General features: G+C 31.2%; 1 pseudogene across 1 annotated transcript; it reads left to right on the top strand.

Annotated features, from left to right (window-relative positions):
• The first annotated feature begins 5,068 nt into the window (after positions 1–5,068).
• Positions 5,069–17,682, top strand: LOC143234719 (uncharacterized; annotated as a pseudogene). The gene is made up of 5 exons (XR_013018773.1): positions 5,069–5,273; positions 7,295–7,421; positions 9,720–9,832; positions 14,626–14,806; positions 15,803–17,682. The product of XR_013018773.1 is annotated as an uncharacterized LOC143234719 (transcript).
• Positions 17,683–17,807: the final 125 nt, after the last annotated feature.

Raw genomic sequence — 17,807 nt, 5'->3', positions numbered from 1 at the left:
CAGTATACAGGTGCGGTAAGTGTGCCATGATTTCAAGTGAATTTTTTCACAAGTAGCTCATGCAAACAGAAATGGGTAAAGTAGTGTGGTTTGACAATTGAAATTCGAAAGTAAAAAAAATAAAATAAAATGCAAAGTGCACTTTGACAAGAAGAGAGAACTGTATGGTTTTATAATATCAGTATAGAGAGAAATGAATATGTACATATCTTAAAGTAGTTTTGAATGCATATAATATTTTAAAACACGTGGAATGCAATTTAACATTAAATCTATCGGCAAGTCACAAATACCTACTGTAGAAGAATCCTAAATGAAACAACAACATTGTGTACGTATGTTTATACCATAAGGAAGTATGAGTAAAGACTTTGGATCACAATTGATTACTGTGGTACAATTGTATATTTCAGTACGATAAATCACAATCACCGGCCAGAATACACCACAACAGTACCATAATTATCAAATCAATTAGTGATTAAAATTAGAAGGGATATTACTAACCCGGAACAATAGCACTGCACAACAATTTTTAAAAAAGTTTTGCTTCTTGTAAAGTTTTGCTGTATGTGACAGGTACCTTGTGGGTATGCACAAATATAGTTTTGGTTTTGCTTCGTCACGTCGGAACTCTGAGAAAGAAACAGTTAACTGTTTACCGTCAATAACGTATTTAATTGCGTTTATGTTTCAAATACGCTGTTAAGCTCAACATAGTTAAGTGTTTTACTCGTGATTTTCATTTGTATTCAATGTCCGGTGCATCACGTTGCAGTGTCCAACGGTAGTCAGCAAGCATTGACGGATTCCAGTTGCCCTGATATCGTTTTTCCATTGTAGCAATGTCCTGGGGAAGCCAAGATTTCGATGAAGCAGTACGTGATGGGCAAATTTGGGATGTGATTTTCGTGATTAGCAGCCAAAAATCTATTAGGAACAGCCAACAGTGTTCAAGAAGCAAAAACTTTATTGTGCAGTGTAATTATACACTTTATCTAGTCACGCAGTATCACAGTTGTGTGTCTGTGGACTTACAACATTGAAAATAGTTTCAATACTTGTGAGTCGAGTCACACGTAATCTATCACGAAGAAGTCGTTCATTTTATAGAAAATATTGTTCTGTTGAATATAAGTTTTAGGCCTTTGTTTAAAAAGTAAATATCAAAGAGCTACATCTAGAATTTTGAAGTCAATACGCGAATATAAGCAAAATATTCTTCATGTCGTAATTAAGAAAAAGCAAATGACTATAATTTTTTGCGAGGGAGAGTAAAACAATGTACAATAAAATATTTGAAGTGAAAAAATTGTAATTTTGAAAATATAAAGTCATGAATTTCTGATTTATGAACAAATAATTAAACTCTACCATTTTGAATTTATGTGAGGACTGAATTTATTTTCAAGACATCGTAATAAGCTAGTTTTAAGCAATAGGAAAGTTGAAGTGAGAAGTTCAAATATCTGAATTTCATGGACTGTTGGTAAAGTTAGTAGATTCGGAATATGCGAATCGCGGATTCAAATACCCGTCCTATCAAATGTGGTCGTCCTCCACTGGTACAGCAGTAACTCTTCGGATTTACAAAGAAAATCAGGGTTCGATTTCCATTGGTAGACTCAGCAGCTAGCCCGATGTGGCTTTGCTATAAGAAAAACACACACATCAAATATCGTCACTCATGTCAGCTACGGGACATTATAATGTAAAGATAAATCTCACTCCTTGTTGGTAAACGTGTTGCCTAATTGTTGGTGATGGTGATTAGCTGCCTTCTCTTTACTCTTTCATTTCTCACTAACGAATAGATATCTGTGGCGTATCTTTGCACTAAATCCAAGATAAACGGTAATAATTGCATAATGAGTTATTTGATATAGTGCTGATTTGTATTTCTCTAAATGAATGGAGGTGGTGTAATAATTTTAAATACCATAACTTCTGGTAATGTGCCTTTTACGGTGGCATATTCTTATTCACAAATAACATGATAGAACATTTGGAAATACCACATATATTATTTCATTGAGGTGTAGATGTACTAAGAAATAAGCGTCAGAAATGAAGATTCGTAAAGACCACGAATAAAGTTATGATTATACTCAGAATAAACACCAACATCAACAAGATAACTTTTATAAATAAGCTGATAAGTTATACTATGTACGTGTAGTGTAAAGAAAAAGTTACACTGTACTAATTTGTAGGTAAGACCATAATTTGAACGAGACAAACATTACATGGTAATCACTAATGTATGATACACCATTTTTTTCACATATTTATGGATACAACGCCAATTCATTTTTCAACTGTTTTACCTATTAATAAAAAAATGGTATCATCTGAAATTGTCTAAACAGAAAACTTTCTGATTTCTGTCACAGCTAGTTGTTAGGTTTCCAGCGCCTATATTTGTTACAGTGTGTGACTTCTTAAACAAAACAAGGGTTTTAATTTCGCGTAAAGCCAGAGGAAGGCTATCTGCGCTAGCCGTCCCTAATTTAGCAGTGTAAGACGAGCCAACTCTTAGGCTACTCATTTACCAAATAATAGTAGAATTGAGCCGTCATGCTTGCAAGGATGAACATGTTTGGTGTAACGCGGATTCGAACCCGCGATCCTCAAATTAGGAGTTGAGTGCCTTAACCACCTGGCCACGCCAACAATTAACCCTTCTTCAGTTCTTTCAAAATAATGCGTTCAAGTACAAGTTAATGCACAAATATTCGTTGCAATACTGATTACACTTGTGTCTAGAGCTTTAAATAGGTCTCTTTTTCATCGAAGTGTACACTATCTGTTCATTTAATTATGCATTCTAAGAGTTATTTATTACTTCACAAGTAAATCTGTCATTTGAACAAGAGAGTTAACATAATTGATTGTTAGTCCCGGGATACGGACAATGTCTCACCAGGTTTTGGGAAAAGAAGGACAATGTCTCACCCAACTATTTTCATGTAGTCTACCTATTTATTCATGTTTTACAACTTTTTTGCAAACATCTTGAAAGTTCGTTTGTTTCAAAGTGAAAATCTAATTAAGTAGGTGATTTGGTAATGTAGCTTGTATTTCTCAAGATGAGAAATTACATATTGTTGCAAAAAAAAAATACGCACTTTGTTGCATAAAATTGGCGTATCATTAGAAAGAAATGGTTCTTTTTCGATAAAACAATTTCCAAACACATTTTTCTATGGAATACAAGTTGCTAAAAAATTCCCAAAATATGACTGGAAAATACAATAGACATACTTATACGAAAACACTTTTGTCTGAACAAGACAAAAATACAACGATTCAATTAATGTAAAGAAAAACTCAGAATAATTGTCCACAATTGAAATATCGTTTAATAACATCTTGAATATTTATAAAAGTTAGGGAGAGTTTGTTTTTTAATTACCACATTCAAGTTTTATAGTTACAATTTTCTACAAATTATGCATATTACACTTTATAAAAATAACGGCAATTGTTTGCAAAACACTGTATTTATGAGTAGGAATGCTTTGTTTGTTTCTTTGAATTTCGCACAAACCTACTCGAGGGCAGCCTGTGCTAGCCGTCCCTAATTTAGCAGTGTAAGCCTAGAGGGAAGGCAACTAGTGATCACCGCCAACTCTTGGGCTACTCTTTTACTAACGAATAGTGGGATTGACCGTCACATTATAACGCCCCCACGGCTGAAAGGGCGAGCATGTTTGGCGCGACCGGGATGCGAACCTGCGACCCTCAGATTACGAGTCGCATGCCTTAACACGCTTGGCCATGCCAGGCCAAGAAGGAATGCAACATCAAAAATTATTTTGTTTTAAAGCGAGAGTCTGAACATGGAGGTGAGAATTTGTCCTGGATTCGACAAGGCGGCTCATTGAATGGCTCTGTGTATGTGTGTGTGTTTCTTATAGCAAAGCCATATCAGGTTATTACTGAGCCCGCTGAGAGGAATCGAACCCCTTATTTTAGCGTTAGAAATCCGTAGACTTGCCGCTGTACTAGAGGGGGCGAATGGCTCGAGTTTGTTTATTGAAGTAGAACGTTTTAGCTCATAGCTCCTTCATTTTCCGACCGATTACAAATCTAATTACATATTTGAACTCTGTATCCCAAACTCTTTCACATAGTTTATTTGTTCACACCCGATGTATCATGTGTTAATTTAGTCTAAACTTTTCCAAAATAATTTGAATTTAGGGTAGGCAAGTGGAGATCCTGATCGGTAATAAAATTTAATTTGGACAAGCGCTCTGTACGCTTGATATTTTCGGCCCACGGAAAAATAGCTAACAAAAGGTCTCATAGATTAATTTACACTAAAAACACCCAAGATAATTTAAAGCGCTGTGAATATTGAGATTTCTCTTTGTACGTTGATTTAATGGTAAATTTGATGTGTCTTAAATGTTTCAAATACATTACTTTAAGTTTAGTTGTCAAGTAGCACCCACATGCTACATATTTAAAAGAGCTATTTGTGGTGCAATATAAGTAAAACATATAACTAAACCCGTATATAACTTTGAAAGTCAACTTCCAGAAGTTATAAAACAATCGAAAACATGAAAATGACACAGCAAATGTAAAGAAAATGTTTAAAATTGCAAAAGTTTCTACGTAGAAAAATCGGAAAAGAAAATTAGTACTGCACGTAAAGAATATTAAAACGAAAATAATTAAATACTAGTTAGCATATTATAGAAAAACAACACGGTATGAAGTAACTATTACAGAGGCAACACCAAATTATATGTAATTTGAGGGTCGCGGGTTCGAATCCTAGTCGCACCAAACATGCTTGCCCTTTCAGCCATGGGAGCGTTATAATGTTATGGTCAATCCCACTATTTTTTGGTAAAAGAACAGCCCAAGAGTTGGCGGTGGATGGTAAAGATTAGCTTGTTTCCCTTTAGTCTTACACCGCTAAATTAAGGATGGCTAGCGCAGATAGCCCTTGTGTAGCTTTGCGCGAAATTAAAACAAAATTATATTAAATCATAGAAGCAATATGAATGGGAAAATTAAAACGTCCCATGAACAAAACATCAAGAGCGCCACTATATTCATTTTTAGTTAATTATCTCAAAGGCCAGTACTATACATAAGAGTAATTTGATTGTATTCACAATTGCAGCACAACTGTATCATAAACGTTGTGGGTGAATATCATGTCTCACAATTGACTTAAGATAGAAGTTGCATAGAAATAAATCTATTCATTTTCATTGACAAACAGCCATTTCAGAACTGTGTAGCCAGAGTTGGTAAGCGTACAATTTTGACGACAGTCTTTCTTACGTCATACGCATGTGTATTACTGCTAAAGAGATGTGAAATAATTCGATGAAATGCGGTAGTGGTGATACAGTGGTAAAACAAAATGTAATTTTATTACTGTTATTATCAGATAACTTACATCGGAAAAAATATGATTTATACGAAATATTTAAACATACTGACAGAGAACGAGTAAGCATACAATGAATCATGAAATAAAAATTGAAACAAATTATAATATAGTGATATAAATTACTGTTAAATAACAGCTACGTATATGAAATTGGAAAGTCGTTACTTGTTATTAGTCTTTGGTGAAAATGAAATATGATAGACGTGTAATTTGAAATTGTGATTTAGCATTTAATGTGTAAAGAGAGATGTGTTGATAAACTATCGTAATAGAGTTTCCATATTTTGTCAAAGCTATATTCGCCTACTATCGTCGTAGTATCGGCATTTAAACCATGTCAAAGTGAAGGTTTAATGGTTATCATGTTGATATTGGTTGTTGTTGACTATAACTTATAAAATTAAAACTAGAAAATGTTGAAGTCCAACATTAATAGTTGTCATAATAAGTTTTGCGTTAACCTTAAAGTTAATGAATAGTAAATGGCCATACAGGCTTCAAAGTGTCGAAACATCTAAGGGTTTTTTGATACTTGTGAGCAGAGAACAAACAACCCATCGTCAACAAACTGTTCATGTAATAAAAAATTTTGTCCTTTTGAAAATACAAAGTTAATGTACATGAAATTCTCAAAATGATTTTTATGAATTCTAACCAAATGATGAACATTTTAACTTTATAGAAGATATTTGAACAAATCAGTGGTCATTCTGAAATATTGGTATTCATTTATTCCACTAAATATCAAATTTCATAACCTTTAAAATCAGAATTTGGTAAGATTTGCAAATAGTATGAAACAATATACAACTTTGTTATGATCTGCAGTTGATGAGTTGCTTTATGATGTATTTTTACAGTTTTTTATGTATTCATTTTAAAATTACTGAAATTTAGATAAATTATTAAGGTATAGTCCAAACAAGTACAGATTTCTGAAAGATTGTGTTTACAAGTTAGTAATCAAGAATATGTGTGTCAAACAACTCTCATTCATTTGAAACAAAGAGGTCAAATACATGTTAAATATAAAAAAAGTTGTGATTGAATATAATGTTTATATTCATCATTAAAACATTTAACAACTTTCATATTGTTTACTTTCATGTTGTCTCTAAGTTGTTTAAGGTTGTTTCCATAGGTGAAGTGAGTAGATTTTTGTTAGCAGGGTATAATGGCTTTTGTTAAAATGTATGAAGTGTTTTTAAATTTATTATGAACAATCAGGTTTTCAAAAAATGTCTGGTTTTCTTTCTGATATATTTTAATATTTTAAGAAGCTTCTGATGTTGGGTTTGTATTTGTGTAATCATCTTGTAATAGAAATTCAGTCATGAATTAAGGAATGATAGAAATGATCAACAGTTCAAGCACTAATTGGTTTCAAGATGTTTCAGTAGTTCTAGTATTGTCATGTCTGAGTGTAGTTTTGAATATATGTATATATTTACTCAATAGATTAAATACTTGAATTAAGTATCAGAAATAACAGTATTTTTAAAATTCACAAAAGTTTGCATTTGTTGTACGTACTAAAACTATTGTTTATATTATTCTCAATGTTTCTTCTGGTGAACCTGGTTCTTGAATATCCTTCGATAATGCCAGGTAAACCTGGTGAAATATTCTGAATAAAAGAAAAGTTTTTTACTATGTATATCTAATAACAATTTGTATGAAGATTAAAAGCTACCTTCCAGTCATTACATACCAGTTTGAAGTATTTGAAATTTTGGCATGAAGATGTAGAACTCATGAAACTTAATTTTATATAAAATTTATCAAAATTATATAAAATTAGAGATGTGTAATTATTCAAAAATGTTTAATATGTTTAAGGATGAAACATCTAAATCTCAATTTGTTTTTCTGTAGTGAAGCCTCAATATAATAATGGAAGTATCAAATATGAAGGTTGAACTGTTTTCTGAAGAGGAACAGGATGCTTTGTTGCATGTGAAGTTGGAGAAAATTGAACTTGAAACTTTCCCAAAAACAGTTTGTAAGGAAATATGTTTAGAATTTAAATGTGTTCTTAACAGCAAAAATTGTGTAAAATTTATCTGTTTTAATCTAACGGCATTCCAAAATGTTTAATCATTTGTTAAAGGTGATATTATTTCATGTTCCAGAGGTGTATACCAATCAAATTCTTTCATTCTCATGGTTATTTTAGTCTTTGATTAGATAAATTTGAATATATTGACACTTTCTTAATATTATTCTGTGTCACCTGTGAGTGAGGTTAACCTAAGGACTTTCAAAGTGTGAAGTAAATACTAGTGGGATAAAGGATTATCTGATTTCGCATTGTTAGTAGTGATTCCGTGTGTGATTTCTTCAGTGTTAGATTCTTTTATCTATAATTTTTTTATGTACAAGTTGTCTGTAGACAGAATTATACTGCTTTACTTTTTTTGTTCATTCATTGTGATATAACTTTAAATTGTAAATGTTCTTGGTGCAGTGTACTAGTAGTATCATACTTTTTCCAAGTTTTCCAGTTATCCACTTTATACAGAAGTCATTAGCTATATTGGAAGTTTCTCCTTTAATTGATATTGTATTCCTTGTCTGACGAAGGAAATCCAGAAATGCATTATTGTCACTCATTGATCTACATATTTTGATCAAACAGTTGATTTAAAAGGGATCTGTTACATGCATCATTGTTACGTAAAGCAACAATCAGTAAGAAATAAGAAACACTGGATGTAGATTTAAACACAAATACAGTAACTTAGTTAATGCATGTATTTTAATTAATTCCCTGTATGGTTTGTTGTGATGGTCCTTTAAGCAAACTTCAGAAGATCTACTTCATTTTTTATCTTGTTTCCTTTTCTGGCACTTGGTTACTAAATTCCAAGTTTTCTACACATACACTCCACTATAAGCTTTTTGTTGTCAAGGGATCAGTTAGGTAGTAACCCTTTTTTTCACCATTATGTAAAATTGAACATGTTACAACTTTCTAAAGAATTACATTCAAAATGTAATTAAATTACATTATTGTTGTTTATGTATAAGCATTGGATCAAATCATAACTAATAAATGAAATTTTTGACACAATACCTGACTTCTCTCATATAATAGCTTTTCTTGTTCAGTGCTTCTTCCAATATACACAGATTATTTTCACCACTATCCTTCACATTCCAACGTACCCTACCATGTTCACATACAGTGCAATTGAACTGCATCATGCAAATAAACATGCAATAACTGTTCACCAGTAAAAGTGAGATACACCCTCCAGGTGCAGTTGGTTCCCCCACACTTTTGAGCTCAAGTTTCACTTTGGCATTTAGTATTCTAGCATGAAAATGTGTTCAGTTTTAATTGTTTTTATTTAATATTTTCCATAATTAACTAAATAAATAACTCAGTTCTTTCCTGTTGTTATTTTTTCAAATTTTATTGATTTTTTTTTTGTGAGTTTTCGTTCAGCCACATGAAATTTCCACACTGTTACTTAATTATTATCACTTCTGTTGGTTCTACGAACTTGGGTTCTTCTGTTTTGAAGAAGAGGTTTACTACTTGAAACAAAATCTGCATAATCTATCTTATCGTATTAGGTTCTGTGTTCAGACAGCTTTATTTATGTATGAAGTAAGCCAGTACCTCTACAGTTATTCTATGCTTTATTCCACCCTCTTTGCTGGTACTCCATAACAGAGTGAATAATTTTGGAGGTGGATAGATAGTGGTTTATTTTTCAATAGGCTTAGCAGGTTGAGATGTTAAAAATGTCAAATCAACCCTTCTGTGGTTTTTCTCATAGTTCTAATTGGGAAGGGATACTGTATAATTTTACACTCTTTTACTTTCTTATTAAATGTTTCCATTCAAATTACCTTACATTCTGAAAACTATCTTGTTCTTTTTGCTTCTTCATGTGAGTCTGTTGACTTGGGTGCTTGGTTGCTTATCAGTTTTGGATGGTGCACATTTCAACTCCAAAAGTGCATGTAGTCTATACTAAATAATTATTCCTTCCCAGTGAGATCTTTTTCTACCTTTTCTTCAGAAAATACTTTTGTCTCTGACCTGGACTATCTGCTTAGCCATGATTTTGGGACTTTAACTAACTATGTTCATGGAACTTCAGGAATATTTTAGTAACCTGCTCTTAACTGTATGTTGATAGTTTTCCATGGAGCAGAATATAATGTAGGGAACTACATAAGAGGCTAGGTCAGTTAATTATATTGTATAGATTTCTATTATAATTTATCAATGCATAAGCTATATTGTGTCTTGTTATAGAGAAGTCTGTATTGTTTGTATTTCTAGCTACAGGAAAAGCTAATTATTTAGAAGAAAGATCTATACATACCAGTTTGAAGTTTGATATGATAAAAGAGGAGAAAGAAGATAACTATGATGGAAGAATAGAAACAACCAAGGTAAGTTGTAGATCTGAACATTTACAGTTCTGTTATTGAAGAGAATATATGTTGTAATGTGTCTTTTTGGACATTCTCTTGAGACTAATTCTTCATTACATGATTGTAGTTACAAGCTTAGGAACTTCACTACTGGTTTGTTACACTGTTATAAATAAATTGCTTACAGATCTTTTTGTAACAGTGATATTGTCAGGTCACAAATGTTTAATTTTTAATGTTTCCATGGAACGTTCTGTTACCTTTATATTAATTACTTAAGCAAATCTCATTGTGTGTGTAGAAAATAATATAAAATACTAGATTCTTCTTCTGAGTATAAATTTCTATTATTCTGTGTTGAATCAGCCCTGGTACTTGTAGTGATTTAGCATGTTGTATTAAATTAGATCCGGAACACCACCACATCAATTCAGTCCTTACATCGTGATGATCAGTCTGACTTCACCATATAGTAATACGACAGAGCTTCTACTATAATAGAGTGATGATTTACCAGTGCCTTTCAAAAACAGTTCAGTTCCATAGAACTCTGCAGGCACTACATCTAGTGTCTTGATCACAATGTGTTGGAATGAAATAGTTTGGTTACTCATTTCTTTCTTCTGCTGCATAAGGTAGCAGACTGTTGTCTGGGGAAGATATTACATATTTTGCTTATCACACCTATGATTCAACTTGTTGCAGGTCTGTTTGAATGGTCTGCTTATGGTTGGTTGATGAGTTTTTTTTCTTTTGTCTCTCTTGTGATAAGCTTGGTCAGTTCCAGTGACTTTTTGACCTCACAATAACTATCATAGTTTCCATTCTATGACTTTCAATTTTAGTGTACCCTCATAATATATGCTAGTCTTTTAGTAAATATTACAAGACTTTTGTACACAAAGTTGATATTTTTAATTGAGTACTTTTATGAAATTTTTTTGTCAATACATATCTATACATGGAATCAGAGTGTTTACTGCTCTTAGTGGCTTGTGATTTTCATATGAAATTTGAAAATACTTTTTTTCAAATAAATATCACCTTTTTTAAAATCAAAATACTGTATTCCATTTGTTACTTTCTTTACCTTAACTTTATAAGGACTTGATCCATGTAAGTGACCATGTTACCACCATGAAAAAATATAAAATAAATTCAGACTACCTTTCTCATACCAGATTGGCTGCATATTGTAACAGGAAATTTGTATATCCTGAATAGTTTATAGTTTGTAATTGTCAAACAACAATGAAACTCTTGTTTTTACTGGAATACTGGAAAAACATTTTTATTACGGGATGTGCAACTCTTAATTTTACAAAATGTTTTTCCTGTGTGCATGTAGATTTGCAATAGAGGTCATGATTTTCCCATTTTGCCTCTGTTTCCAGTCATAGAGAACTTTATTTTTTCCATTCAAGTGTACAGAAAAAAATTGGACAGTTGAATTTGGTGTGTGTAGTGAAGCAAATGAAAGTGAAGAGGTCACATGCAGATTTGATGTTCAGAATAGTTGGCATGCTTTTGTATTTGGACAAAAAAAAGGAAAAACAATTCAACATAGATTACTATAAAGGCTGCAAATCACTCATAGCTGCTATGCACTGTCATCCCTATCATTTGCAGGCACCTCAAGTGAGCACTGACATCATAGGTAATCAGCTAGTCTATCTAATTATTTTTTTTTATTGACCTCTAAACCTTACGAAATGAATAATTTCATCTTGCAAGTTATCAAACACATGGAGAGTGTTCATCACAAGTTACCATTGTGAATGGCTCAATTTTAGCTACTCTCGAAATACTAAGCAGAGAATATACATGAAAAAGAAGAATCATCATATTTGTTTGTGTCTTGTTTTTCTCTCTCAATGGAATTTAAGATTACTTTTTTTTTACACTAATGATACAGATATACTAAATTTTTATTTAATCAAATATTGCACTTAAGGATACATAGTAATAACACACACAATGCAAACATTGTTCTGTAACTATTATAATTAATCTTTCTGGCTTTCAAACTGTGTGATAAGAACTCTTAACAATAGTTAAGATAGTTTATTGATGTGATTCTGTTTAAACAATTCTTAGAACTGAAGATGAATGTGTACAGTCCCATGTCAAATAAGCAATGATTATATCATGTAAATCTGTAGTCATATCAGTTATAATATTGACTATACTATGAATATGTAGAACCATGTTTCAAATAAACTATAACATGTACCAAATTTGAATCAATAGAATTCTGCATCAAATGAGCTGTAGTTTTGTTTGTGATGTGATTGTGTAGAATTTTGTGTTGTACCTTTTTGTAAGTTATAAAATGCATTTGCATCAAATTGGTTTTAAATCAGCCATAATGATTGAAAGTTATGTGAAATCATCCATAATATTGACAGTGTGAAATTGTACCCAAAGTTGTTTTTTAATTTTTTGTGATTTTATCAGACAGTTTGCCTCCAGTTTTTTGGACACTTAGAAAAACTAATCAGATTATAATTACTCGCATTGAACTTTCTTGGCAACAATACCAACATGAAGGACGTGTCACCAGGTTTCAGTGTCTTACATTAAACATTTTAATTATATTACAGTTTTTATGTTATACTAATTAGTGTAGCCTAAAATATTAGCTAATAATATATATTGTATTAGTACTTACATTAAAGTTCTTTATGTTGTAAGACAATATTTTTATAATATTCTGAATTTCCTCCAGTGTGACATATTTTTTCTTTGTATCTCCTCTTCCTTATTTTATCTTCCACTCCTTCAATAACTATGAAATTAAATGCAAAGTGTTCACTGTAAATTTGTTATTTTCCAAACAAACCATAATTTGTATGGCCTTCAGTTTTGTTTGGTTACAGAGCTATCAGTTGAAAATTAGATACTATTTACCACACCCACCAGTTGCATCATTTCTCTCAGGATTCAGTAGTTGTCTCAGAAGTTTAATTCTGTATCATTATAACCAATAGAAAGCCAAGGATTTTCACCTATAATTTCACATATTATATGACATTGTGTACAGAACAGAGAACTGACAATTGTTCTTTCAGTGGAAGCTTCATTCCCATGACAAAGATAAAAGACTCACATGGATGTATTTGTAATGGCTTTTGTTGCATACTAAAAACAGAAACATTATCATAATTAGAGGAAATTACCTGCTTCCTACATGTTATTATTTTACTTTTTGGAGCATTATTTAATTAAATAATTATTTGGTGCACTACTACCATTCCATTAGCATAAAAAAATTATTTAGGGCACTACTGCCATTAGTACACAAAGTTAGGATTAAGCTTCATCAATGGTTGACTGAAAAAAAACAAAAAACAACGTGTACATATTTTATTTCTTGTTTTTCATGTTTATCTATTATTATATAATTAACTAAAATGAAATAGGGATTTCTTATGGCTAGTTAATGTCAGATTATGTAAAATAAATAAAATAATAAGAATGTTTCATGAAGCCTACACATGAGCAACTTGGGGATAAGATAATTTGATATAGTAACATGAGCTATGTGTTCCACCAGTGACAACTTATTAAGGCAGTAGTTGTAGTTTGACATGGTTCAGAGGGCAATAAAATGTAATTATAAATAGATGTATACTGTTATAAGCTTAAAACTATTTTAGATAATTAGATGAAAATAAAATCCTCAAATGTATTTGGGAGGTTTAAGAGATTACAGAAATGAATTTGGGGATGTAGAAAAGATTTTTTATTGTAAGCATAAAAATCACTTTTCATATAGACAATTCAAAACTAGTACACAGGATATTCACAAATAAGTGATTTTTGTTTTGTTTAGTTTATTTAAAATACTTCTGGAAAATATGACTTTTTTATGTGAAAGTCATTTATTGTTTACTGAAATACTGGCAAATATTTTGAAGATATACATACTATAGTTTCATGTTATCATCAACATGTACTTAATGTAGCTGTATGATACAACATTGTCTTCATTAATTACCAAAACTAATTTTACATGATGTTTTTTAATCAGGTAAGTTACATAAAGTTTAGGAAATCTTTGCTTAAAAGTTGGCATTGAATAATAACTGTCCACTATATTATTCTTTTGAAAACCTTAGCCTGAAACTGTTAATCTACATTGCTTGGCCTAACAAATACTTACGTTTCTACATATGGTTTCCACCATAGTTTTTCTGCTCTATATCAGGTGCTTTTAATCCAACAAACTAAAAATGTAAAAACAGTGCTCTTGTACTCTTAGTTGAAGCTGTTATAAAAACTATAAGCTGAAAACTCACAAAACATTTTGGTAAAAATTTAGTGGCTTTTATTAAATAACTTTGTGAATGTGGGGTATATTTAAATCAAGTTTAACATCTGTCTGCAGACTGCAAATGTATGTCAGTGTACCAAATTTTAAAAAAATCTAATAAAGCTAATTATGGTTTTCGATAAAATAATTTATTTTATTTTAGAAGAAAAGGAAAATATATTATCATTAATTTCTTAATGAATTCTCATGGAATTGGATATGTTAAGCTCAGGTACAGTAAAGTACATCCACTGAAAATATGTTATAGTTTGGTTTACCAATCTACAGGAGTTGGTAAATAGTTAATCCATCACTCCTGTCTATGACACACAGTGTTTCATCCATATTGCTTTGGACACCTGACACACTGTTTCTTGTCTTAAGTTTGAAGCATAAGGTATATTAGTTTTATATATTCATGTTTTAAATTGATTGTCCAAAGACTATCATGATAACATTATCTGTGATTAACCTTTTACATGTTATTTGATTTCAGAACATATTTGTCAATGAGAAAACAGAACAGGCTGCTGACCTTTTAGAAGGTGATATTATTTCAAAGTTCAGTGACAGTAATGATGATGATTTGAATAGTTCAAATTGTTATAATAATATGAACGTCAAAACAAAAACTGAATTTCAAGAAGAAATTGTATCTGTGTTAGACAGTACACCTGGTAAGTACAAATATCTAAATCTCCAAGTGCATTGATATTTCGGTAAACAAATGGTTAAGTTATTGGTAATTTTCAAAAGTTATTAAACCAAGTGAAACATGATTAATTTGAAGTGTATAGATTTAAATGTAATATCTTTTGTTCATTCTAACTGAATATTCTTTGTGTGACAGGTTTTGAAGTGATAAAATGCCAACAAAACATTTAATTTGAATAAGGAGTAAAGTAATTCTCTAAAATAAAAAAAAAAAGAAACTACAATTGACCAGTCTCTATCGTCATGGTTCTTCATGTATAAAGTCTCTGACTGATGGTTAAAACCCATATTATAGATTAGTTTCAATGTATACAGAATGTATATTTCTATCAATTATTTACATAAATGTGACTTGGGAATACTGCTGTCCTTGAAGATTCTGAGATTTGAATTATGTGAAAGATGGTAATCAAATAGCTTTGCATCAAAGGGATTATAGCTCAACTTCATAAAAAGAAATGTAATATGTTGATAAGTATTTTAGTGTTGCCTACAACTGAGCATCTATTAATATTAATTTATAAATTGTATATAGAACTTTTGAACGACATGTGTAAAGTATTAATATTAATGTGTTTAAGTAGACAAATCATTATTAGAAGATTTGATAGTAATCAGTTGGTACATGTCAGAAAATATTTCTAAAAGTTAATATATAAAGATGCTAGTTAAAAATGCATTGACTGTTGTGACTCTGTTTATCATATTTCTATAGGTGAACTTACTTTATCTACTAAAACCTCTTGACAATGGATTATTACCTACAGTTTGTTTCTAATTCTATTCTGATTCAGGTATAAAGGTTTCTCTACAGTGTGAATGAATGCAAACTGTATCATAATCAGTTTTTAGCTTTAATATTTTCAGATTGGTATCAATCATATGAGAACATTAATTATATATCTAGAAGTTCATCAAACATCCCAACTCTCATCAACCATCCTTTAAATCTATTTCAGATATGAAGAACTGCTGTGAAAGTTATCATGGTATTAAACAAGAAAATTACATTACAAAAGTTATGAACTTCCCAAAACCAAACAATGATTTATGTGAGGAAACAACTTTAAAAGGAAATCACTTAAACAAATTTAATATACCTCAATGTTATAGCAAAACATTCAGTTGCTTTATCAGTAAAACAGAAGTTGTAACATTGCATAACCTGACACAAAACGAGAAGATAGAATCTCATGAGAAACAATGCCATTGTGCATTTTATGGAAAACATTTTGAGAGAAGCGGTACCTTACAACAGTATGGTAGAAATCATGCTGGGAAGAAACTTTACAGTTGTGCAGTTTGTAGAAAACAATTTGGATCAAGCAGTAACTTAAAATCACATCAGAGAATACACACTGGGGAGAAACCATACAGTTGTATAGTTTGTGCTAAACAATTTAGAACAAAAGGTGAATTGAAAGAACATGAAATAATACATACAGGAGAAAAACCACACAATTGTACAGTTTGTGGAAAACAATTTAGAAGAAATAGAGATTTAAAAGAACATCACAGAATACACACTGGTGAGAAACCTTACAGTTGTTCATTATGTGAAAAGCAATTTAGAACAAATAGTGACTTAAGAGTGCATCAGAGATCACATACTGGGAGAAACCATACAGCTGTACAGTTTGTGAAAAAAATTTTGTAACAAGGAGTTATTTAAAAATACATCAAAGAATGCACACAGGGGAAAAACCATACAGTTGTTTAGTGTGTGGAAAACACTTTAGTACAAAGAGTATCTTAAAATCACATCAAGTGATACACATGGATGAAAAACCTTACAGTTGTATAGTTTGTGGAAAACAATTTAGAATTAACTGTGAACTAAAAAGTCATCTAAGAACACACACTGGTGAGAAACCTTACCATTGTACAGTGTGTGGTAAACATTTTTCAGGAAGTACTATCTTAAAAAATCATCAAAGAATACATACTGGAGAGAAACCTTATAGTTGTGCAGTATGTGAAAAAAATTTTATATCAAAGGACTCATTGAGAAATCATCTGAGGACACACACTGGGGAGAAACCTTATAGTTGTACAGTTTGTAAAAAACAATATGGATCAAACTCTGCCTTGAGAAATCATCAAAAAAAACATACTGGGGAGAAACCTTACAACTGTGTAATTTGTGAAAAGCATTTTGTAAGAAATTCAGATTTAAAAGTACATCAAAGAACCCACACTGGTGAGAAACCTTACAGTTGTGGAATTTGTGATAGACAATTTGCTAGAACCTCAGAATTAAAAAGACATCATAGAACACACACTGAGAGAAACCATGCAGTTGTGAAATTTGTGGAAAACAGTTTGTATCAAATGGTGATTTGAAAAGTCATTTAAGAATGCACACTGGGGAAAAACCTTACAATTGTACAGTATGTGGAAAACACTTTGGTTCAAAGAGTCAAGTAGAAAATCATCAAATAATACATACTGGAGAGAAACCATACAGTTGTGAATTTTGTGGAAAACAGTTTGCTAGAACATCAGAATTAAAAAGACATCACAGAACACACACAGGAGAGAAACCATACAGTTGTGAACTTTGTGGAAAACTATTTATATCAAATAGTGAATTAAAGAGTCATATAAGAACACATACTGGGAGAAACCTTACATATGTGCAATTTGTGATAAACAGTTTGGAAGAAATTCACATTTAAAAAAGCATCAAAGGTTACATGCTGATGAGAAACCATACAGTTGTGCTGTGTGTGGAAAACACTTTAGTAGAAATAATTATTTAAAATCACATCAAAAAACGCATGTGGAAATAATTTTGTATTAAGTAATTACTAGAAGAAATATTAAAGAATACATTCTCTTTTAAAACTGTACAGTTGTTCAGTTTAGTGAAAAATACTTTAGAAGAAACATTAAATTAAAAAAAAATTAAAGAATACACCCTGGGAACAAATGTTACATTTTTGTAGCCTACATATCTCAGCA

The sequence above is a fragment of the Tachypleus tridentatus genome, chromosome 12, assembly GCF_004210375.1.
Source record: "Tachypleus tridentatus isolate NWPU-2018 chromosome 12, ASM421037v1, whole genome shotgun sequence".
In the NCBI taxonomy this organism is placed as follows: domain Eukaryota; kingdom Metazoa; phylum Arthropoda; class Merostomata; order Xiphosura; family Limulidae; genus Tachypleus; species Tachypleus tridentatus.
The sequence above is the reverse complement of the archived record's forward strand: the minus strand, read 5'-3'. Positions and strand labels throughout refer to the sequence as shown.